Raw genomic sequence first — 26,311 nt, forward strand, 5'->3', positions numbered from 1 at the left:
TCGGCAATAGTTAGGCACTACCCACGAAACGAATAAGCATTACCAACGCCATTCAAATGCAAGCCGATAAGCATCTAAGTCACCTTAAATGCTACTTAACAACTGCTTTGGCAAAATATACGGCTACTTTACTGCTAAGAACCCTCTTCTAGTGCTGACTGCTGACAATGCTTATTTGCAGCTAATTACTGACAAGAAGTATTTGAATAGAGTTTAGGATACCAATTTATAACAGCTATGCTATTGAAAGGCTAATACACAGCAACGTGTAAAAAACACCATTAAATGGTTGGTTTCACGTTGGTTTACTACTTATATTAATGCTTATTAGTTACCTGGGTAGTGTTTAAGTTATTTTTTTAGATTGTTTTGAATTATATTTCATATGCCTCTAACCAAAATCTGTGCAAGTTTTATGTTTCCTTCTATCAAACAAGCAGGTAAAGTTTCATCCGAATCAGAAAGGTTCAAACAGTGTTATTTACCTGTTTCACTTCATCTTACTCTATTTTCATTGCTAATACAAGTTGTACAGTAATGTTTTGTCAGCCCCATGTTGAATTTTGGGCTGACAAAATGGGGAAACTGACAAAATAGGGAAAGGTAGGAGGTCTGTTGAGAATAAATTTTAATGCTGCAATCGTTTTCAGAAACGTTCTACAGAAACACGGGAATTTGGTTTTGTTGTTGGTTTCCATACGCATCGTTTCATGTCCATCACACGCTGTGCTCTAGTGTGCCATGCGTGACGTATGAATTCAGGCAGTTTTCAGATACCAATTCAACACCCAATACGATACGTTTAAAATTTAATTGTGACGAAGTGAAAAAAGATAGGCATTTTTCGTCAAAGAACGTATTGTAGAACGGTTCTAGAGCTTTAAATTGGTGGATAAAAATAATCAACTTTATCATGCCTTTTTAGGAGAAATTTGATAAAAGCGCCAAGAGAAACACTCATTTTTAGGCTTTTTACTTCTGAAAAGTTACTAAATTTCATAACGTAGGAGGTTTAAGAGCAAATTTTAATACGAAATTTTCGCAGCTTTCGAATGAAAGTAACAGTATTGAGCTAGCTGGCATAGTTTTTGTACTAGAGCGATTTTGGGGCAAACGGAACCGAAAACTAAAAATGTTTAATAACTCTGTAACGATTGAGATTTGACCATATGCGTAGAAGGATTTTTTCATCAAATATGGTCCTCTGTCTCCCCCTGAAATATTTGCACTAAGCTACCTAACACCCTGTATATTGATTCTACTGAAAGATCACGTAAACTTCTCTACAGGGAGTTACGTAATTTTCGGTTGATTGTTATTGGAAAAATAATAACATCTATCTTCTTATTTTTACGTAAATGCATTTAGTATTGGTGCAAACTACCTTGATATTACGTAAATAGTTGAATCGAAAATCTTCGCACATAATTTTTCCTATAAATTCGACATGAAAATTATTTTGAGTGTAGCCATCACCGTCGCCTACACCCAAAAAAAACTTTGCATCCTTTTCTGATTAAATCAACTTGGAAATCGAACAGGTTTTTTTTTTAATTTTGTCCGTTACAAAAATTTGCACAAAGAACACTCCCGTTAGCTTTGTTTTTGGTTTAAGAACACAAACAGTCTGTCTGCAAATACTGTCGCTAGACGGCGTCGCCGCAGTTTACATTCAATAATATGAAAACAAAAGTATTTATCGTAAAACAAACCTTGTCTACTTTGTTTGTTCCAGCAAGGGACTCAGCTTCCGCTGATGAGCGACTCTTTTTGCGCTGATAACTGAACAAGGGGAAAGTTTTCGGATGGCAAACGTCAAAAACACTCACTTGTTTAATGCTGCCGCCGAACAAAGACACGGCTCGGATGTAGTTTTTATGTTCTGCTCCAATCGAAGCCGCTTCAAATGAAGTCAGTTTTTGCTTTGCTGGCCGGCAGAAAAAATCGAGGAGAAATGTGATGCTCAGAACAACAAGAAAAAAATATTTAATTTCTATATACCTCTCCGATCTATTTATGTACGTTTTAATCTTGATAAAAGTAAACTAACATACAATTAGGTACAACGACCTTGGTGAACGACTATACAATGTTTTTTTGTTTTGGTCTATAGGTCTATAGGTAACTGATTCCGTATATTAAAAAAATACGAATCGTATCTTTGCAATAGTTAACACAAGTGTTTATTTCTTTTAATGCGCGTCAATTCAAACGGAGAAATTTGGTGTACATTTCAGAGCTGCTTTCATTCAAGGACATTGCTAACTTTAGTGCTCTGATTAGACCATCTGTGCTAAAAGAACCTGTGCCTTCACATAATCATTATTTCGAGCGTACCAAAGTCACGGTCCTTCCTGTATATAATATTTTTCCATCTCTCATAGTTACTGCGACAACGACGTCTACGCGATAACATCCAGTCATGCGAGTTCGAAGGTAATTATCGTTAGCAGTTCGTACGTAGGTACGTTAGTTCGCACAGAGTAACACTCCTCGCAATAATAGCAGAGCAGTCGGTACAAAGGCGGAAATTGAACTAATGCTGCTCGGTTTTGCAACTGTGAACAGCGGGAGCAGGGAAATTTTATAACGACCATCCTGCTGGCTGATGGTGATGACCATACCGATACTGTGGGGTTTCGTTGGGTAGAGTGGAAAGAGTTTGAAGAGTGGAGAAGTTGGAAATGGAAACATATTCCAAACAAACCTTCCGTATTCTCCACCAAGTTGCTTTGAAGGGTAAGTTAACATTATATATATGCAGTAATTAAAGCATATTTCTACAATCGTAAGTAAAAATTCACAGCACACTAATTGCTATAGTGTAACTGTAAATTAACGACGTTGTTAACTGTCGAGAATTGAGTGACAAGCTTGTACATTACTTATTTATATGTTTTAAATACATTTTCAACCTTATTACAGACAAGATATCCTTCTAAAGCCAGATTTTGGTTGTATAAATGCTTTTCAAGTGCTTGTGCTACGCGTATTAGCTATGTAACACAGCAATTAATTCGGCGATTTTACAGTTGGTTGTTCGCTAGTTGGGTTGTACCTACTCCAACTAAAACGCGCTTGAATGTCCAAATTCTATCAACTAAAAAATCAACTATCGAATCGTGATTAGAAAAGTAAGAGTGCAGTCGTGACTCACAATTAAGTAATGAATTCAGGATGTAGTTGAAAAGCTCCTCTTAAACAAAAATGTGTATTGGAATCATCCATCAAGCATTAACGCCGGTTCACGGCTCGGCCGGTATGGGGTGTTGCACGGGCGAACTTAACCTCATTTTTTTGACGTCTATTCTCGCGTTTTTAGTGGTTTGTCTAAATATTGCAGGTCATTTATAACCATTAACACGAATGTGAATGCAAGATGATGCCGCTGACATACCAATCGTCAAAACTGACGAAATGGAGTAATTTAAACATAAACGAAACAAAAATTATACAGATTGAGCTTGGATGTCAGTTCTCTGTAGAAGCACATAAGAAATCATAAGATGGAACTGGCAAACGACTGGGTAATACGTACCATCGGTGCCTTACGCACTGAGCATAAGATAAACCCAGCAATTACTACCCCTAGCTCCCCGTGGTACCAGCCGGGATACGAGCAACCTAGGTGGCGATCAGGTAAAGAACCCCAGTGGAAACCAAGATCGTATGCTGACAGGGGAGGAGGGCTTCTCCGAGCTACGTTGGCTCTCCGGTGATACTGTGGCGTTGGTTGCGGGCTTTGCAAGCCTGAACCACTAAAAAAATCAGCAATGGACTCCGTAAGTAATAATAACTCTAATCGGAACGACCGCCAAAGACCCAGGCGACGAAAACTTGATTAAGAATCAAGGACCGATTCTTTAATATTAGCATAATTACGTGCACAGCCCTGACCTCGGAAGTACCGATGATGACAAAGACGAATTATACCGCTGCCCAAGACATGATGTCAAAGTTGTCTTCGGGGACTGTAATGTTCTGGTTGGTCAGGAGGAGGAATTCAAACCTGTAAATGGATGGTTCAGCGCACACCCGAAAACGAACGAAAACGGCCTAAGACTTGTCGACTTCGCTGCCTCCAAGAACATGGCCATACGTAGTACCTTCTTCCAGCATAACCTCTACCATCGGTACACCTGCAGATCATCCAACCAGACAGAATCACAAATCGACCACGTTCTGAAAGATGGTCGGCACTTTTCGGACATTATCGACGCCAGAATCTATCCGGGCGCTAACATCGATTCGGATCACTACCTAGTGATGACAAGGATACGTCAAAAACTATCTGTCGTGAACAATCTACGATACCGGCGCCCGCCACGGTATAATCTAGCGCGATTGAAGCAACCGGATGTCGCCGAAAACTACGCGTTATCTCTTGAAACCGCGGTGCCGGAAGAGGGTGAGCTGGATGAAGCCCCTCTTGAAGACTGCTGGAATGCCGTGAAAACAGCCATTAACAGCGTAGCGGAGAACGTCCTAGGCCGTGTGGCACCGACTCGATGTAACGAATGGTTTGACGAGGAATGCCAACAGATATTAGATTAGAAGAACGCAGCGCGGGTACAAATGCCTCGTAGAGCCACCCGCCAGGATGTTTAGCGATGCAAACAGAAGCGGAGACAGCAAACCGGACTCTTTAAGGAGAAGAAGCGCAACCAAAAGGAGAATGCGTGCGAAGAACTCGAGCAGCTGTACCGCTTTCACGACACACGGAAATTTTATCACAGACTCAACGAATCCCGCAAAGGCTTTGTGCCGCGGGCGGAAACGTGCAGAGATTAAGATGGAGGTATCTTGACTGACGACCGTGCGGTGATCGAAAGGTGGAAGTAGCACCACCGACGAACCGACATGCCATCCCATACATTTTCCATAGAAACTTTTGACCAAAATTTCAAATTAAAATACGTTAAAACAGTAACGCCATCTGTACAACGGATCGCGCCTTATTATCAATAGGGCTGAAAAAAGGTGAAAAAACTTAATTGTTTGAAATGAACCCGAATGATAAAAAATATCAATAGCACCTCACACATCATCACAGGCGTAATATAACTGGGATAATAAATGTGTTTATCAGAAAATTTCGTTTTCCCTGGTTACAATGAGATATTAATGGTCATATTTATACATACGCAATGTCTAGCAATATATTTGCTTACCGCACCTTTTTTTTTACTTTATTGGTTACGTAAATCAACAAAAGCGGCCTGCATGTAAACAAAGCAAAACTTTCATCAGAGTGGAGAAAAGTAAATCGGAGAAACGTTCCCAAGCTCCAGTTGATTTTTTGCACTTCGGATGCTGGTTTCAGATATTGCACTCTTTCGATTTCGCCCAGATCCCCAATTATTAGCAGCTAATGTCCATCAGTGCCATTGATTTGATAACGAAGCAGCACCCAAGTAACAAAAAGTCTTGACAAACGAACTCAAAAGTTCACAATTAGTTCATTTTCAGTTCCGTAGACCCTCTTTGCTGATTAGTAGTGTATATCAAGTGTACGTAGAACTAAATGCTTTAAGAAGTGCTGTAAGTACTTCATAGATACTTCAAAGCTTTTAGGATGCTACATGAAGTTTTGAAGTAACCTTAGTTGCTAACAAGTTCTGCTTGTATGCTTCTGGCCACGAAATGATTGTTATTATTTTTATGTTTACATTTTTAGTGATCAAACCAGCAAACATTTTCATTTCACTCCATCACTCAAATAAATTTAATCAGAGCACATGTCTAATCAGTAAATATAATAAATTAGAATGCAATGCTTTTCACTATTACTTGATTGCCTGACTCCGAACTTTAATGTTCTATAATTAACTCACGCCGCACAAAGCTGTTGAACGTTCTAAAACGTATTTATACTGGCAAAGTTCACATCACTTATATACGGCAAATATGACGCAGTGGATCGGGATAGGATTACAACGCGGAACGCCCGGGTTCAAACCCAACAGCAGGTGAATGCAATGAATATAGAAGTTAGGTAGAAGTATAAAAATAGAACATAGCAGTGCTGCTAAATATTAGCTTTTTCCTTATTTTTGACAGTTTATTTCGAAGCTGCTTAGTGTTCCATGCAGGGAACTCAAAACAACTTGAAAGTTCGGTTAATTACTTAAAAGTGAAGCTGCTTAACAAGTTATAGATCAATATACATAAAGCTGCTTAGCCCTCGTTAGACACCGTTATTCGAACTTTTGGTTACTTGGGCAGCAGCTGCTGCTGCTACTGCAGGTGATGTAGACTCGCGTGCATTTGTTGTTGATGACAATGATTATGTTGCTGGGGCTGAGGGTGCTCGTTACACTTTTGCTGTTGCTACTGCTAATTTAGTGAATTGCTCGTCGGTGATGGACATACTTTCTGCTTGTAAGGCTAGTAATAACATAAATTACCCGAATCACCATCTTGCGAGACAGCGGCCGAATCAGCTGACACTATTGACAGAAAAAAAGTCATCTAGCGAGTTGTCAGTTTGAATTTTTGACATAAGCGATCGCTTGCTATTTGAAGCGACGGTTATGTGTCGGTCAAAAATGTGTTGCTTGTGTCACGTCAGTTCGTCAGTGGTAGCACTACGATGAACACCTTAATGGCGTGCAGGTGGAGGAAGCCCATGATAGCGTAGAAAGTGGCCACATTGGTGTAGCGAGCAACAAAGATGTGTCACCTCCATCGATAAGGGAAGGGAAACCATCCAGCGACTGAAGAACAACAAAGCAGTGGGGAAGGATGGCATTGTATAGCGGAACTTATTAAAATGGGCCCGGACAAGTTGGCTGGCCATCTGCTGAATGTCAAAATTTGGGAGACGGAACGACTACCGGAGGAATGGCAAGGCGGGGTTATCTACCCTATCTGCAAAAGAGGAGATAAGCTGAATTGTAAGAACTACCGAGCGATCACTATTCTGAATGCCGCCTACAAAGTGCTGTCCCAACCCAAGTAACCAGTAAGCACTAAACACTAGTCCTTTGACAACATTGTATAAGCATACAGAACTATGATTAAAAGCTTATTTATCTTTATATACTTCTGTAGAACTCACATAACGCTAAAAAGGCGAAATAGCGGGTTATTAAAATGCTACGCTACAAGCATTGAAAAACGGGAATTGAAAAACGCTACGGGATTGAAAAAACTATAAAAAAGCAAGCGATTGTTTTTCTTTTGCTGCATCTCAAGGGGAGCAGGATAAACAGAACCATTTTAGGAAATGCTGAATAATGTTACCGTGGACCCCCGTTCGTTTGACCGTTTTTAATCTGAACACTTTTTAATTTGCACCCCGTTGGTTTGCACGACGTGCAAGTTAAAAATGGTTCAAATGTCATTCTCAACATGACATCATTTGCTTATGCAGACAATGCGCATAAACGCGATTTGCTTGTACTGATCTAGCGTGGTTAATCTGTTTCACATTGCGTTTTCCCAACGATTATGATAGAAATCTGCTCGGAGAATGAAATATTCGCTGTTTTCAACTTCCAACTGAATCAAACCACCAAAACAATAACAAAGAGTAGTGCGACCAGTTCACACAAGTTCCAGTATATTTAGGGTTGCCAGTTGTTCAAATTAAAAACTAACCCCGTTAGTTTGCATGAGGAATCATTCAAACGAACGGGGGTTCACTGTACCACCTAGACCGGGAGTTATAGCGAATTCATAAATTAACCTGGCACAGGTCGATTAGCACTCAGTTTTAATCGAAGTGCTGTCAAAGTGTTCATAAATTAACCGAGATTGCATTTCGGTTAAACTGACAGCATTCAGTTTGAAGCACAGGTTAAAACTGTCTAGCATTACGGTTTACGGGTCGATCTGTCAAACTGTCCGTATCGTTCATAAATTTCGGGCTCGAGTTAGCACGAACCCAGGTTAATTTATGAATTCGCTATTAGTCATGCAACCTCATTCGTTTCCTTGCACCTTTGCTATCTAAACCATAGCGGACGTGATTGAGTGAGTTGTAATTAGTCGTATTTAAGGGGAAACCGAAAATGGCTCAAAGATGGCTGGATAAATGGCTACCGTTCGATGCATGTATTGTTTTGGGCCTTAAAAATGCATATGTATTGGCAGAGCACGTAATCAGTGCTCCCAGTTCTGTTATAATTTCCTAAATCTTGTCATTTCATTTATCGACCCGGTATATATCAACAAACCCTCAGCAAAACATAATTGCATCGATAAGCTTAGAGAATGTAAACAAACAGTATAATCAATATATATAGAATGCTAGTGTCGCTGCAGTGCGCGTGGCAAACATCATACATATTCAGATAATGTATTTACATTATACTTGCATATGTGTGTGTGCCTGAGATTCAGCAAAAGGGGAATCTCATTGTCAAACTTTGACAACCAGTTTAAAATTTCGATTATGGCTGCCAAGTAATGCAATTGTAAACTTCGCTTGCTTCAAGCATCATGTTTACCACAATGAGTCCTGTAGAAAAACAGTGACACTGGCATTCTATATATATATATATATATATATATATATATATATATATATATATATATATATATATATATATATATATTGATTCTACTAAACTAACAGCTGACCAGTAATCAATAACTCGCCTTCAATGCAAACGGATTAATTAGCCATCCTATTGAATGCATAGGATCAATGGGATTGCTGCTGCATATCTTAGATGAATCGGAATGTCTTAATAAAGAAAATAAACCATATTTCGGGATGTTCGTAGTCGGTGCGGCTGGCTGCGGATCAGCTGTGTTTATGTTTGCAACCTCTGCCATTTGACATATATTACCAATACTAATGCAACATTCAAATAAACGTTTAGGTTTTTAACGAACACATGAGATGTACAGTATAGTGTTATCGTATCCGTCAATAGTTTTGAGCAGAATCCCCGCAACACGATTTAAACGACGTCCGTTCCAGTCTACGTTAGTCCAAAAACTGACTCTTGTTTAGAGTATGCTTAGAGTGACTATATACAGAGTGGCGACAATGTCAAAATTGGAATGATAATTATCTGTCAGTGTCATTCCAATCGAGCAGACGACCTATCCAACGCGTATGCAGGAAAGAGAAAGAAAAACCTTGGAAAAACCGCATTGCATACATTTGGGATGACTTGTCGCCACTCTGTATATAGTCACTCTAAGTATGCTATACCATGCCCCAGTATACGTATGATTCATGATTTACCTTCTCGTTGCGTCTTATCGTTCGTACGACGAACTTTTACAACACATGCAACATGAATTTCTGTTACACTGAAGCAAATAAATCAGTTTCATTAGATTTATATTTGCGCTAATTTATCAGGCTTAGCTCGTTCCCTACAAGTGTGTGTCGCTCTAACACAACAACGTTAGCTACTTTCGGTGTCTCCTTAAATCTTGGTGATATTCCCTCTCATATCATAGCTACTTGTCCTGCAGTACCAATAGGATAGAAAAAGCCGGCATCCGTAAGGTGGAAGAGGGCACGAATAGTGGCCGCAGAATAACAAAATAGGAAGTCAACTATAAACCGTTATCAACACTTATGGCTCGTTTTAATGCAATTGACTAAATGCATTATATTGTTACGTTATATGCGCATACATTGCTTTCTTTAATGGTGATTTACGTTAATGCTTCTATGCATCAACAATATTAATATACGTTTTATAAGCATTAGGATGGCTAATACACAAAAGTTTGGCACCAGGGATGCAGAATTATTTCCAATATATGGTTTTGGATTAATGCTTATGGTTACTTGGGAAGTCATCTTCCATCGACTATCGCCAATAGCCAATAGATTTGTGAGAAGTTACCAGGCCGGCCTCATGGTCGTCGTCGGTCCAAAACGGACCAAGTCTTTACCTTGCGGCAGATCCTCCAGAAGTGCCGCGAATTCCGAGTCCCCTTCACCCATCACCTGTTCATCGATTTCAAAGTCGCATATGATAGCGTTAACCGACAAGAGCTATGGAAAATTTTGGACGAAAACGGGTTTCCGGGTAAGTTTATTAGACTTATCATGGCTACGATGGATGGGATCCAGTGCTGTGTGAGAATCTCGGGTGGATTGTCGGATCCATTCGAATCTCGCAAGGGACTTCTACAAGGAGATGGTCTTTCCTGCTTGATATTCAACATTGCGCTTGAAGGTATTATAAGACGAGCGGCGATCGAAATGCGAGGCACGATTTTCAATAAATCCACTCAATTTATCTGCTTTGCAGACGACGTGAATGCTGTCGGCTGAACATTTGAGATGGTGGCAGATCAGTACACCAGACTAAAACGCGGAGCAGAGAAGATAGGGTTGAAGCTAAATACGTCTCAAACGAAGTATATGCTGGCGGACGGGACCGAGCGCGACAGGGCCCGCTTGGGCAATACCGTGGTAATTGACTGGGATGTTTTCAAGGTATTTGACGAGTTCGTACACCTTGGCGCACTGGCAATAGAGAACAACAATACCAACCGTGAGATTAAAAGGTGTATTATCAGCGGAAGCCGGACCTACTACGGAATCCGCAACAATCGAACAATCTGAGCCCCCGTACAAAGTGCACACTGTACAAAACGCTAATTAGACCGATTGTCCTCTATGGGCAGGAATCGTGGACACTGCTAGAAAAGGACCTACGAGCACTCGGAGTTTTCGAACAGCCGGTGCTATGAACCGGAGGTTGACGGAATGTAAAAGAACGGCGTATGGGGGCGAAGAATGAACCACGAGCTTGCGCGTCTCTACGGCGAAGCCAGTATTCAGAAAGTGGTTAAAGCTGGAAGGATACCTTGGGCAGCATATGTTGCTAGCATGCCGGACAACTATCCTGCAAAAATAGTTTTCGCATCGAATCCGGTAGGAACAAGACGAAGAGGGGCACAGCGCGCGAGGTAGCAAGACCAGGTGGAGCGAGATCTGACGAGCACTGGGTGCCCGCGGAACTGGAGACCAGCTGCCATGGACCGAAATAGATGGAGAAATTATACTGCGCAGGCCTTGTCGTGAGACGTTAGGCCAATTGAGTAAGTAAGCAAGTAAGATTGAATCACAAGCATTGCGCTTTCTTGACAATTCAATTTGAACAGTATGCTTCACGCAGTAAAATTACTACTTTTAAGGCTGTGAACCATTTCGCGAAATTTTTAACTTTTTAGTTAAAATTTGACAGTTTGATGGTTATTTCTCCTCGAGTGGTTAAAATCAGTTCAGAATGCGAACCATTTCATATTTGACGTATTGATAGTTTTTTTTGTTCAATGAGAGCCTATAAGGTGAGGATGAAAATATTGTTTATTCTGTTCGAGTTAAAATTGGATGAATTTTTGATGTTGATTTGCTTTTATTTGATAGATAAAATTCATCTCATTTAAACCCGGGTTGTTTGAACAAATTTATTATGCGATAAGCATCCATACCAATGCAAAAAAAAAATCCAACGAAAAATCAGTGAAACACGTCGAAGCTCTCTTCCTCACCTGTGAATATCTCATTGGCTCTGAAGCGAACCATCGAACTGTCAAAACCTTGGTCAAAACTAACCATGCTCCCGAGCAGGGTTATTTTCGAAAAACCATCGAACTGTCAAATTTTAACCAAAAAGTTAAAAATTTGGCGAATGGCTCACAGCCTAAGGGATTTTCATTTTTCGGTCGACATTTATTTTTCTAGTGTTTGAATTCGAGAATTATCAGACCAAGCGAGAGTTATTTTTTGCTGGAACAGCATAGGAAAATGAACTCTCACTCGTTCTGTTCGACAGTTGGCTTATCCGAAATCCGCCCTTTTCAAGTGTTGGTTGACATTTGATATCGAGTACCTTGTCGAGTACTTTGCTGTGACTTTCGAACAAGGGGTTTCCAGTAAGGCGTATTAGTGCGTAGTAATCAGAGATTACTTTTGTAATCATTTATGAATTAATTAGGTAATCAATAGTAATCAGTAGAATAATCAATGATAATCTTAAGTAATCATTGGTAATCATGATTAATTTATCCAGCTTTCCACGAGCGATAATGGCGGTTATTGAGCACATGTGGGCACAATCTTTTGACATTCATTGGAGGAGCGTCGAGTTCGCCCTGACGGAGTTACTATGGAAACATCCATGATTGTTTGTTGTTCGAATCAAGGTTCGAATGTAAAAATGTAAACATTGTTCAATTTTGCAGATCAGCTAAAGAGGAACATAAATGAACGGACAAGTTTTATGAATTGTGGCTTCGCAGTTTTCGGATATTTCAGGGAGAATGGCCAAATACGCAGCGGAAAGTTTCTTATCAAAACGAGAGCAAACTTGGCAACGGTTCGACTAATATGAAGTTCAATGTTCACGTTTGCCTCTGAGTGCATTCGAATGTTTAATTCGCACGATTGTAGAAAGTATCCTGAGCCGGTGCTTTCAGGAAATTATGGCCACAAACCACTACAAAAGTTTGAATCCGTTCAGCTATGTTCCACTTCAGCTGATCTGCAAAATGAAACAATGTTTATATTTTTACACTCGAACAACAAACAATCATGGATGTTTCCATAGTAACTCCGTCAGGGCGAACTCGACGCTCCTCCAATGAATGTCACAAGATTATGCCCACTTGTGCTCAAATACCGCCATTATCGCTCGTGGAAAGCTGGATAGTAATCGCAAGAGATTGATTACTGGTAATCAGAGGTAATCAGTAAAGTAATCAAAAGTAACTTTTTTCAAAGGTGCGTAGTAATCATTGCTGTTGGAAACCCCTTGCTTTCGAACAGTCCTCAAAAATTTAAAGAAAAATCTGGCATCTCTGATCAGATCATCATCATCATCAATCATCATTCACCGTTCAACAAACTCGGAGAACGAGGTCACGTTCACGTAATTGCCAGTCGTTTTTACACATTTTTCTGAATTTCAATTATTTTTACTTGTGCTAAACTCTACTGCTTATTTTCGTTAGCGAGTTTACTTTATAAAGATGACTAAAGCCTTAGCACATAGCGGCATGAAAATCGGTGCCGCTTTCGGAAAGGTAAGTGGAATAATTTTTTCTTGCACCTTATGCTTACCAAAACTATCATGTCAGCCTCCTGCGAGTGGAAGTAATTTCGCTGGATCGAAATCTGCCAGAACATCGCAGCCTCCTTCGAAACTTAACCTTTTGGATCGCTTCAACCAGCAGAACCATGAATCCCGCGTGGAGCAGATGAAACAACTTTCGAAGCCGAAGCGCAAGGAAAGCCACCACGAGTTGCGTTATGTGAAAACCTTTATCAGAGATTTTCAAAAGAAAAGCCTAGGTTCTCGATGTTGTTACATCTGTAGAATCAAATTGTCCAATGAATCGGAGGAGGAGACGCACCGATTAAAGCACGGAGAGGAGTTCCACTTCATTCGTCAGCTAGATGATAGTATTCAAGAGGAAGCCGTGTTTCAAATTCGGGTAGACTATCGGCCAGATTTTGCCAAAACGCTGGTGTACGTCCGAAACGTCTCGTCCAATCCTATCATTGTCTTAACGACGGCTTACTTGCATCGGGCGGATGGTCAACTGATGACACTCTTCGAGTGTGATCGTCGCATCCCGTGGGGATCGGTTGCGAGCTTTTCTTTTCGGAGTTCTGCTCTGTCGGAAGTGAATCGAAAGTTTGCCCTCATTCTCGTTGGAATGCTCGACTCGAAGACGGAAGTGTTCGAGCAGTACTACCTGCAGGTAAACGAGTTGTGTCACTTCCTGAGCGAACAGCTGGCCGAGAAGAAACCGCCAATACATTGTGCCCCGCTGAACAGTTATCCAGTACCGAAGTTGATCAAAGAGCTTCATGCAAACGACTTTTCGCCTAGTGCGACGAACCGGTTGGCTGGGGCCAAAAGTCTCCTTGACAAATTGGAGCTTTTCAAAAGTCAGGGTTTGCACCCCGGAAACTACATAGAGTATCTCAACGTGCTAAACCAAATTGAAGACATTGATCTACAGGTTGAGTACCAGAAATATCGCATTAAAAAAGCGAAGCTTGTACCCGGAATTTCGGAAAAGTTTTACAGATTATCGGTGAGTATGGTTAATAATTGTTTTAATTTTGAATGGATTCAATATTTTGCAAAACACAATTAGATTGACCAGTTTGACGTGACACCGACATTGCTGGACGAGGAATGCAGTGTGAAAATTATAATTCCTAGTGAATTTGACGAAAAGAGTTTCGTTGGTTCCATTCACAACATTCATCCGGACTACATGGTGATCCATGTAAACACTCCGCTGCCTCCGGCACCGTTCTATAGGATTGTGTTTGAGTTGAATAGGTTGACCTTCCAGATGGAGTATTTCGCTTTGTTTTTGCTAGAAAAAATTAACCTTGCTAAACTGCTGTTTCCTGAAGAGCCAGCAGAAAAGGAGATGTTTTATAAAGAGTGAGTTATTTTTTAGGTAAAACTTGCACGCAACTAACAAGGTTTATTGTCCAAACAGCTTCGATTGGTGTAGCAAAAATGTAGCAAGCAACGTCGAGCAAATGGCAGCCGTAGAGAACATAGTTAATCGAACGGCTTTTCCCGCTCCATACATACTGTATGGCCCGCCAGGTACTGGGAAGACTTCCACGCTGGTTGAAGCGGTGGTACAAATTTGTAAACTTCAGCCGAAATCTCACATTCTGGTGACGGCTTCCTCTAATTTCGCGTGTGATGAATTTACCAAGAGACTGCTGGAATTTATCCCAGCCACTGACGTTTTTCGGTATCTATCGAAGACCTGCGAGAAGAACGTGCTTAACATGGATGAAGCCGTCGTCGGGATTTCGAACCTGGCTGCGGGCACTTATTCCGTTCCATCGTGGCATGATATTTACAATAGCCGAGTGGTGGTGGCCACGGTTACCATGTGCGGTCGTTTGGCCCAGGCAAAGGTAGACCCGAACCACTTTAATTACATATTCATTGACGAAGCTGGAAGTACAAAGGAAGTTTCGGCCTTGATCCCAATCGCTGGCATTGGAACGGATGGAAAGGAAATTACTGCCAGTGTCATACTGTCGGGTGACCCAAAGCAGCTGGGACCGCTTGTACGTTACTCATACTTACTGGATACCGTACAGCAAATTTCAATGCTGGAACGTCTGATGAATCACGACATGTACAAGAAAAATACGATGGGAGAATACAATCCACGTGTCATAACGAAACTTTTGGACAATTACCGATCTCATCGGTATATGTTAGACTTTCCTAATTGCGCCTTTTACGAAGGAGATCTTCGTTCACAAGCCCCAGTCGGGGCAACGGATTGGGCTCTGGGATGGGTCGAATTACCGAGAAAAAAATTCCCTATTCTATTTCATTCTCTGCGAGGAATTACAGAGAAAGACTCGCACTCGAACAGTCTCTACAACCGACAGGAAGCGGATATGATTCTGTTTTACTTGAAAAAAATTTTGCAGGATGGAATCTGTAGCCGTTCGGTGAGCGAACAGGATATCGGAATCATTTCGCCCTACACCAAGCAGGTGCAACTGATCAAGACGTTATGTAAAAACAACAACTGGGTAGACGTGGAGGTAGGCTCGACCGAGCAGTACCAGGGCCGGGAGAAACCGGTCATACTGATCTCCACCGTTCGCTCCGGAACGTCAACGGTAGGCTTTCTCAGCAACGAAAAGCGGCTGAATGTGGCGATTACGCGAGCGCGGGCGCTGATGGTGATTGTTGGCAATCCGGACACTCTGCAGCGCGATCTGCACTGGTACTCGCTGCTTAAGTATTACGTTGACAATCGGGCCTACAAAGGGAGCGAGTTTCAGCTGGTTCCACCGTACAAGCAAAGTCGGAATGCTGAATCCGGTGCGACGGGACGGTCGGCTAGTGAGTATTTTTGAAAAAAAAATTGTCATTTTACAGCACGAATTTTGTTGGAATTTTTGGTTTATTTAACTTTTCGAATTCTTCACAATTGAGCAGATTCGAAAAAGTCGCTCGAATGTTACCGTATTTTAAACTTAATACATTTTTCATCAGGAAACGAACTTGGCAAGTTCGTTCACGAAATTATATATCAGGAATCGCGATTTTTTTATTGCGATTGGATTAAAAATTTATCCTATATTTTAAGAAATAGATTGATTCAGATTTAGCCAACAGGCTATAAAACAAAAACGTGCTGCAATCAGCATCAGCTGTTCTATGTGTAATTCGAAATTATACCATTTTTCTTTAAATACATATCACGTTATTTTGCTAAACGAAATTATTAAGTTTTTATTTTTGCATGTTTCGGCGTATTTACTTGTGTGCGTAAGGTTAGGGCTTTAAAGAAATGTCACATCCATAAAATTTCTGCCGCTTAACTCCATTCGTATCCATTCAGAGACTAACCACAATTTAGGAAATGTATCAACTCCCCGGAGACCATTTTCCCGAAAGATATTTCCCCGAGTGTACCGGTTCCCCGAAAACCATGTTCCTGAATGCATCATTTTCCCGAATACTGATTTTCAAATCACGAGTAGAATTCATCAACTAACAAATCGTGAAAAGCCATTACATCGCAAACTTTTTTCTTTTCTTTTCCAGTATTTTCAAAGTAGAAACATGCAAAGTAAATTATACGTCTTTTCCCTAAAACTCGATTTGACGAAAACAGTTTCTCCGAATGAAGGTTTTTTTTTGGATAATGCTTGTTGAAATGAGCCCACAGTACTGACATGAGGTCTTCAAATATTGGAACTACTTTTGGGTTTGATTTTTTTCATTTTTTTTCATTTTCTCTTTTTTTAACGCATAAGGGGGTCTAGGGCAAACGTGGAAAGGAATGGAACTATCATCACGAAATCTCACATGCTTCTTGGTTTTGCGGGCGACGTCGATATATTCGGAATCGGAGCAGTGGAAGAGGCCTTCAAGCCTTTTAAAAGGGAAGCGGCGAGATTGGGACTTACCATTAATACCGCCAAAACGAAGTACATGGTTGCTGGTAGGGAACGTAGGAGCCCAAGTGGCGTTGGTGCCGAGGTGGAGTTAGATGGGGAACGATATGAAGTAGTAGAGGAATTTATATACCTTGGTACACTCGTGACATGTGACAACGATGTAAGCCGCGAAGTGAAACAACGAGTTGCAGCCGTGAATCGGGCTTTCTGCGGATTACGTAGCCAGCTGAAATCCCGTAGTTTGCAAATTCGCACAAAACTGGCGCCTACAGAACACTAATCCTCTCGGTGGCCCTTTACGGACACGAATCATGAACGCTAAAGAAAGCTGATCGGCGAGTGCTTGGGGTTTTTGAGCGTAAAATTCTGCAATCTATACTTGGTGGCAAAATGGAAAATGGAGTGTGGCGCAAACGCATGAATCACGAGCTGTACCAAGTATACAAATATGCTGATATAGTGAAAGTAGTGCAATGTGGCGGACTGCAGTGGGCTGTACACGTGGCCAGAATGCCCGATGAAAGAGTAGCCAAAACTATTTTCAGCAGAGAACCAGGAAGAGGCCGTAGAATCCGAGGCAGACCCCGCACCCGGTGGGTGTGTGCTGTCCAAGACGATGCGCGTTCAGCTGGTGTTCGTTGGGATTGCAGAACAGCAGTCCCGGACTGACGGTACTGGAGGACCATAATTCGTTCGGCGCAGGATCGGTAATGAACCGTTGCCACTAAAGGAAACGAAGGAAGGGGGTCTAGGATACCAGGTCGCCAGTAAGAAAAATCTATACCTTCCATGCTGCGCTAAGCTAGAGGGAGAGGTTTGGCATCTCAGAATAATAATCTTGCTGATCGAGTGAGTCTTGGGGCCGATGCCCGATAGGGAGATGATAGATCAGAAAGTAGTGGATAGCTGAGGTAAAGCAGAGAATAGTGATGGTTGAAAAAACAGATTGAGATTGCAGCGTATGGATGATACAGATGCCGTGTAGTTCTCTTATCAAAATGCTTTTGGGGAAACATACCCTATCTTTACCTACATACCTGCTATACAGCGTACCTGGAGAGATCTGCGCTACCAACCTCCGTTTGCCGATCCTATTTTGTAAATCTGTTCCGGTAATCTTCCTTCCTACCTGTCTGTCTTTTGCGTTCTAGTTCAAAATGTACTTGGACTGGCTGCTTTGGCGTCCTCGGTACCTGTTACGGCTCGGTGATGGGAGAGAGAGAGAAAAGGAAAAATAGAACGGAGTGAGCAAAAAATAGTTTATGATTGGCTTTCTGCTTCCTCGGTGTTGACTATAGTATTTTGACTGCTTAAGGTTTTAAGGACGGTTAACATTGTGTTCTCCATCCTCCTTAGTGAGTTACGGTTTCTCCTTAAGATCGTTGATACTTCTAAGGAATACGTTACGACCGGGGTTATTAAGGTGTGGTACCTATAGTTTTTTCGTCACTTCCCAACGAATTTAATGTTTCTTCAAGAAGCTGCATAGGCTGTTGAACGCTCTGTAATTCGTTCCGCAGTCGTTTCCTTTCTCATAAGGTTTTTGGTGATGGCGGCTCCTAAGTATCTCAAGTTAGATACTACCAGCAGATTGTATTTGCCGAACTCCTAAACTTTGTCTGGCTCTACAATTCTCTTTTCCTTCTCGTATAGGGGTTTCTGATAAGTACCTTTGATTTCAGTGTGTTTATTTCCAGACCTACGGAGGCTAAGAGCGGCGTTAGTAAGTCAATGATTCGTTCAATATCTGCTGGATCAGTGCAGAGGAAGAGGAGGCCATCCACGCAGTCCAAAATCAACGGTAGTGTTACCCAAAGCCATGTTCCAAGTTTAATTCAGACATGAACTTCTTCATTGTGGTCAAAACACTGTGGAGCATGACTATGAACAGTATCGGGCTTAAGGGGCACCCCTGCTTAATACCTTTGGATTTCCTGACAGCCATGCTGCGTTGCTTAAACCACTGGATAGAAGTCTTCTCTGTAAGACACACTTTGATTATTCTATTCACTAGGGCCTTGAAGACCCCTAACGACACCAAAACGTCGGCTGGCTTCATGATGTCTATTTGGTCGAATGCCTGCTTCAGGTCAAAAGATTCCAAAATGGTGAGCGCTCCCTTCCGCCATCGTTCGTCTAGTAATCTTTTAAGCATAAATAGTTGATCCACAGCGCTTCTGTTGGCCTGGAATGCCATCTGATGGGCTGGGAGGTTTGGTAGTTGCCTTTATAGCCGGTCTAGGAGAATCTTCGCGTATAGTTTATACGCTATGGAGCACCGCGTTATACGTCTGTAGTCATTTAGTGTCTTGGGAGCATTGACCTTTGGGATTGGAATTTGGATTGTGGAGGTCCATCCTGCTGGCACCTCTTTTGCCCTAAAAATGTGATTTATTAGGTCAAATAAACTGTCCATCAATTTTTCAGATCCGTGTTTTAGCAGCTCTGCTGCAATTCCATCAATCCCCGGCGCTGAATTATTCTTCAGTTCAAAAATGAGGTTTTGTATTTCGTGTCTTGTAGGATTCTCTCCGGGGGTGTAGTACTCGACAGGAAGGAAAAAAATCCACATTCATACAGCTCGAACAGCTGAGTCAACCAAGAGAGAAACGAGCACCACTACTTGTACCTTTTGCATGCTGCGTCACGTCTTGGTGTTATTGGGGATTTTGGGGTTTGAAAAGTACTTGACGTTGAAGCTACGATTGCATCTGCAAGGACTTCCCATTTCTTTTCAGTGCTGTCCTGTTCCGCCAGACTAACATCGGTTAGTTTTCTGTCTAGCATATTTTGGTATCTTTCTCTGCTATCTTCCTCAGTTTTTAGCTTTTCCACATGGATTCTTGTACGCTTAGTCGGGGGGGAACTGAGCATTGCTTGTAGCTGCTTTTTTGATTATCAGATACATTTTGTTTTCTTTTCATACTGCAGATCACCATTTTGTGATCGCTCAGTTGGTTTGGGTGTAGAAACATCTTACTTCTGGGTTTTTCAGAAACGGCATGATGTTCATTACAACATGATCTCTTTTTGTTGAACCACGTGACTCTGGCAGATTTTGATTTTTAGCGAAGGTGAGGAAGTTTTTCAATTTGAGACAGTGGAGCAAGAATTTTAGCTCTAATCCATTTTGTTTCGATTGACTATGAATCAGCTTTGGACCTATCCATTGTTTATCATCTTCCGTGATGCTCTCACTTCCGATGTGTGCGTTGAAATCGCCGAGTATTGCTATTCTGTTACGTAGTTCTGACGGTAATTCGGATACGTACTTTGCTAGTACTGCGAACTCGCCATTATCCGCTCTTGTTACAGGTCAAACATACATTGCTATGAACAGAATATTTTCATTTTCGAAGTTTCTGCCCTTTTCTGCTTCAAGATGTACGAATTGGTACAACGTTAGAAGATATAAAGGAGCCTCTATGGCTTTGGAGCGTATGTTGGTCATGTGCTATAGTTATTGAAGAGCATGCCATACGTAGTAGTTTTCAAGCCATTTTGAGATGTTTTTCTAAAGAATTAGGCCACTACACTAGCGAAGCATATGTTAATCTTGGTCTCACAATTACCGAATTAGATCCAGTGAATCATCCAAGGCTTAAGTTTATACTTTTTGATAAAAGTATTACTGCAGGCTCAAAGAGTTTTATTTGCTTTTGAAATTGCATATTCTAGATGATCAGGAATCCAAAGCGGTTTTGGTATTTCGTAAATTCCAAGACGAAAGAGGCTGGTCTGCTAACGTCGGTTCACCTTGGGGAACAAGTTGTCAACTCTGAACTTGAGAAGTGCGATCTTTTCGTCCAACACTTTAGGAATTCGTTCAACGAACGCTCTGCCTCACCTGGTCAAGTCGCCATGGCCATCAACGACTGCTCTAGTGATGCTTTTGATTTCCTTCTATTTAAAGCTTTGCATATGCAGCGTCCATTCTGAAGTTGTGCTCGGAGGTGTTACTTGCTCCACTTACGAAACTATTTAACAGGTCACTGCAAGAAAGTAAAATTCCTGAATTGTGGAAATTCTCATTTAAATTCCCTGTTCACATGAAAGGTGATAACAGAGACGTTCGAGATTACAGAGGCATCACCTCCTTATGCTGCTGTTCAAAAGTTTTTGAGATCATTATCAATCAGGTGCTTTTCTGCTCTTCTAAGAATTACATTTACTCAGTATGGATTCTATCCCAAGCGCTGTGTTGCGACAAATTTTACGGAATTTACATCACTATGCGTTCGCACAATGGACAACGGTAGATAAGTTGATGCTGTCTACACTAATCTCAAGGCAATATTTGAATGAGTGGATCACGAAATTCTGTTGAGCAAACTAGAGAAACTTAGAGTCTACAAATCCTTAATCGCCTGATTGAGATCCTATTTGATAAACCGATCGCTTTGCGTTAAGATCGGAGCTTCTTGCTCTGAAGTGTTTGCGAATCTTTCGAGCGTCCGCCAGGGAAGTAATCTTGGACCTCTTTTGTTCTCGCTAAGACTCGCACTAAGACGCTCCAAAAACTTCAGTCACGCTATTTATCAGCGAACTTTCTGTCACTGCCATCTAGAATAAGTTTGTTCGCAACTTTTTACACCTCGCAGCTCAGGATCGACAATACATACGGACAAAATTAGCAAATTCGTGCCATTTCTAGTTTCTTCAATGTCTCTTACAGCATTTTTGACTTTAACGTTACATTGCATGTTTTTATGAGAAAAGACTATCACGATTCTGTGTTCGTTTTTTTATTACGACATATTATTGTCAGATGAATTTTATACAATAAATGATAATAACAATGTTCGTTTCAATTTAGCTTATAGTCAAGCATAACACTCAAGTACTTGCCGTACTTGGATAGCTCCAATTGCACTCCCCCCAGCTGTAGAGCTGGAATACTGTATTTCGTTTTTTTTTTCTTGTAAATAGTAATATGACTGTTTTAGAAGGGCTAACATTTAATCCCCCCAAGTTGCACCATTTAAGCGTGTAGTTTAGAATTGCAATTCTATTGGAAATACACTGAAGTCGCTTTTTACGCGGTTTTTTATACGCGTTTTTTTTACGCGACTATTTTTACGCGGTTTTCGGAATTTACGCGGTTTTTGGAATTTACGCGGTTTTTTTACGCATTTTTCGAAATTTATGCGGATGTGCTCAAAACGTCTATTTTTTCGCGTAGTGTTGAAATCCACAAAGTTTTTTTTACGCGAAATTTTGGTTTTTTTACGCGGGTTTTTTTACGCGGTTTTCGGAATTTACGCGGTTTTTTTATGCGGTTTTGATTTACGCGGGACGTATCCTGCGCGTAAAAAGCGACTTGAGTGTAGTACACTCATATTTTCACCTAACTAAAATTGTTATATTGCCAGCGAATCCTACGACTTCATAGCCTTTGTCAAACAACTGATTTAGAAGATCATCAACTACGAAAGACCACAACATGTAGGAGATAAGACTTCCTCTTGAGGGCAATTTTTAGTTGGTTTTGTCGTTAAAGGAGATCCTTCCAGTTTTTCTGTTATTATGCGCTTGGTTAGCAGAGCATATAAAAGCAAAGCAAAGCCTAGGTGCTACATTCCGTTATCGAAACTCAATTTTCTATTTTTATACGAGAGACTTCACAGCCAGCTGTTAGAGTGCAGGACAATCCAGGGCCTGTTGCTGCGATCCTATTGACACTTACAGCCTCTCCCAGCAGAGCATATAACTAATTGGAAATGCACCTGTCATAACCCCTTTACTTCGTGGCTTTATTTATGGAATTCTGGGACACGTTGTCCAATGCTCCCTCAATATCAAGAAAAGCTGCAAATGAAATTTCTTTATTGTTCAAAGGTTCGCCATTTCTTAGTGTATCAAACTGACCCTAAACATCTTTGTCAGAAAAGAAACCGTGATATCCTTGCTTTAGTGTAATACCACCGGAAAAATTCCATCTGATGCTGGTGACTTAAGGGGGGACCCTACTCTGGAAGACCAAAAAATAATAGATTTTCGTAAATTTTTTTCATATGCTAGAATTATAGTTAAGTGTTGAGGTATTTTGGTTATTGGTTAAGATATATTTGAAGATATGTTTTGTATTTTATGAATACCGGAATAGTGATTGTTATGCTGGTGGCTAGTGGGCGCGTGAATGCCCTCTAGAAAATAGTTCCTTGCTGGCGGTACGTGCCGGGAACCAACGGCGTCAGTCTTACAACAAAAGCAGCTTGCTGTACCTTTCGTTTTCGTGCAAGTGTGTTGAGATTAACAGGTTGGCATCTATCTGGAAACGTCGGAAGATTAGAAGGATCACTTAATACTTAAGTGCCTTGTTAAATCGTTCGATGCCCATACAACTGAAGCGTTCTCAAAGATCGGTCTAATGAAGGAGCAATACAATGCCTTCAGGTAGTGCGTATCTGTAAAGTCCTTTGCAATTTCGGAGATAAAGTCAAGCTGTCGGTTTGCCTTAGATATAATCGACATGTAATGGGCATGGAAGGTAAACTTTCGATCCGATAGAATACATGGTTCACTCTATTGACAATAGTGCCGTCGATATAGTAATCGAAGATGATCGGTTCTATCAAACGATGAAAGGTCATCAAGTTACACTTTGCAATACTGATAACGAGCTTGTTACATTACATTAGATAGATCTTAAAATCATCGGTCATAGCTAAGCGCCAAGCGAACATAGTTGTAGAAGATGACAAACAAAAGTGGTCCTAAATCGCTTCCTTGCGGAACGCCAGAGGTGTTAACAAGTGGTGAAGAAACACATGAACCGTGCCTGACATGCAGTGTTCTCGCAGCTAGGTTCGATGAAAACTACGCCACTCGAGACTCCCATTGGAGACAGTTTGCGAAGTAATATGTTATGGTCAATTTTTTCGGAGACCGCTTTCAAATCCGTAAAGATGACATCAACTTGCGCTCTGTCTTGAATAGCTGTCAATCACTACCACCTGTGAAATCTAACAAATTTGTTGTAACAGATCTACCAGATTGACCAGATTAAGACTTCATGGCTTGTAGAATGTGCTCGCCGACGATGATCTCAAACAACTTCGAAGCGACTGAGAAGCGGGTTATCCCACGATAGTTCTTCCCGTCACGACGACAACCACTTTCATATATAGGAATCATTTATGATAGTTTCCAACTCGTATGAAATTCTCCTCTTTCGAATGACCGATTGAGAATGAAGGTGAATGGTTCAGCAATTGCGTTAGCACAGCGACGGAAGACAACAGCAGGAATGCCATCTGGTCCAGGTGCACATAAAATACTTTTTTTTTGACGCTGCTACTATCATTGCGGGCAAGATTTCGAAGGTATCCGTATCTACTGAGCCCGCCCAGTTAGCTCCGGGGTGTCGATTCTGGCCTAACAAGAGTTAAAAACATCTTTGCACTAGCCCCGTAATTTTCCTGTACTCTAATAACCGGCTGCAAAGTCTGTCGATAAAGAAGGGTCAAGTTCTTTGGGACGTTATACCCAAGGCTTGGCTTTTGTATCTGCTGAATCCAGCGAAATATTAGACACAACAAGTTCAGCATCTTCATCAGACGATTGTTCGGATTGAAAGACAGATGAACAGACAGTTGAAAGATTGAAAATTCCAATCTAGGTTTGGTAGGAAACCAGTAAGATTGTCGAAATCGATTTTTTGGTAACATTTATGCGAATATCAAGGGGGGAGGGATTATGAAGATCTATAGGCAGCAGGGAGAAAGAATCCTCGGCAGTATGGACGACAGCACGGCTACCCTCAGAAGCAAAGAGTAAAACTGGAGCACGACCGAGGTCATTCAGCTGTAGGCTTATTTGATTCATGTTCAAGAAGTCCATGCCATCGACTAGTGCTTTACACACAGAAGAAAATGTGGCAAATTATCAAGACGAATCCCTTTTTCGTCATTGCAGCATACAAGGCGGGGCTGATTGTGATCGCCGCACACGATGATAATGTCACCTAGAGAAGCGCTATCACAGAAGCGCTCACGCACTAATGTGTTCTTCTATTACATTAATTGACCGGCTTTTGTCGGGTGGAATGTAGACATTTTACATTAAAAAACTGATTTAACTGTTGCAGTTTGAAAAATTTCGACTCTATGTCATAGAAAACATTCGTAGCCTTTGGCCTATTTAATTCTTTAGGATAATTCCTACTAGTCAGTAAATGTCTAGGTTTGCATACTGGTTGTCGGCCATAATTGGTCTGTACTCTAATAACCTGCTGTGAAGTCTTTTGATCTTTTGACCCAAGGCTTCGCTTTACTTTATTATGGGCCGTATTATGTAAGTCATGCCAAGAATCTTGACTCGACTTAGTCACTCGAGTACGAAGGGAAAAGGGGGATTTCCGGAAAACGATTTAGCGCAGTACAGTAGTATATTCGGAGAAATGGTTTTTAGGGAAGCACTGTGTTCTGATAGACAGAAAGGATGGAATGAAAACAATTTCATAAACATTGCTATTGTTTTGAGCTTAAAAACGGGTTTTGAAATCTCAGAAATCAATGATTCGTGCTTCAACCTTACGTTCTACTTGTGTGAAAGATAATAATAGTTATTTGTTAATTATAGCTAATTATAGGCAAAGGGAGCACGCCAAATCACATAGCGAGAGAAGAAGGAAGCTTTGAAAATTAATCAAAATGGTGCCACCTGGTTTATTAGTTACTTCTAGTGAAGCATTCAAGATCAACAGTATTTCCGCCACTGAGCGTTCATCGCTCTCCTTTGTTGAAGCACTTCTACGGTAGCGAACGGAAAACACAAACCAATCACCTTTACCACTAAAAGCTCTTGACTTGATAATAACGTTGAAGTATTTCTCACACTGCAGGAAACATTTTCAATTACGTTGCACATCCCGATCAAAAACAGTGCGCTTCGATTGAGTATTTCCTGTTTTCCTGGACCGAAGCTATTCGGTCCGGTGAAAGGGGAAATATTTTCCACTGGTAATGCGGAAGAAAACATCCTTCTACATTCTTCTCTGCATACAACTGCTTGGTCATTATTTTCTCATTTCTCATTAGTGTAATGAGGTTTCCGTTGGCTAACAACAGAACAATGCGACGCCTGTTCTGTTTGTTTCGTGTTCGTTTTTCCTTTCGCCACAAATGGTCCATCGTTGTGGCGCCGTCATCGATAGTGTTAAATATCTTTTGTCATCCGATAAGGGGACATCTCGCAGAGCCCGAAGGGAATTGAGCAATTTTCTTCGCCCTTCTATCAATTCTTGTCGCCGGCGTTGTTGTTCGAGCTATAGAAAAGAAATCCCGCTCGCCCGAATGAATCGTCGTTGGTGATCAAAGAAGTAAACGCCTCGGGCAACTCATTACATAGGTCCTTTTCTCGGCTGGCAATGAAGAGGACTTAACATACATAAGCCCACTTTGCCAG

Source organism: Sabethes cyaneus, chromosome 1 (genome assembly GCF_943734655.1).
Source record: "Sabethes cyaneus chromosome 1, idSabCyanKW18_F2, whole genome shotgun sequence".
Taxonomy (NCBI): domain Eukaryota; kingdom Metazoa; phylum Arthropoda; class Insecta; order Diptera; family Culicidae; genus Sabethes; species Sabethes cyaneus.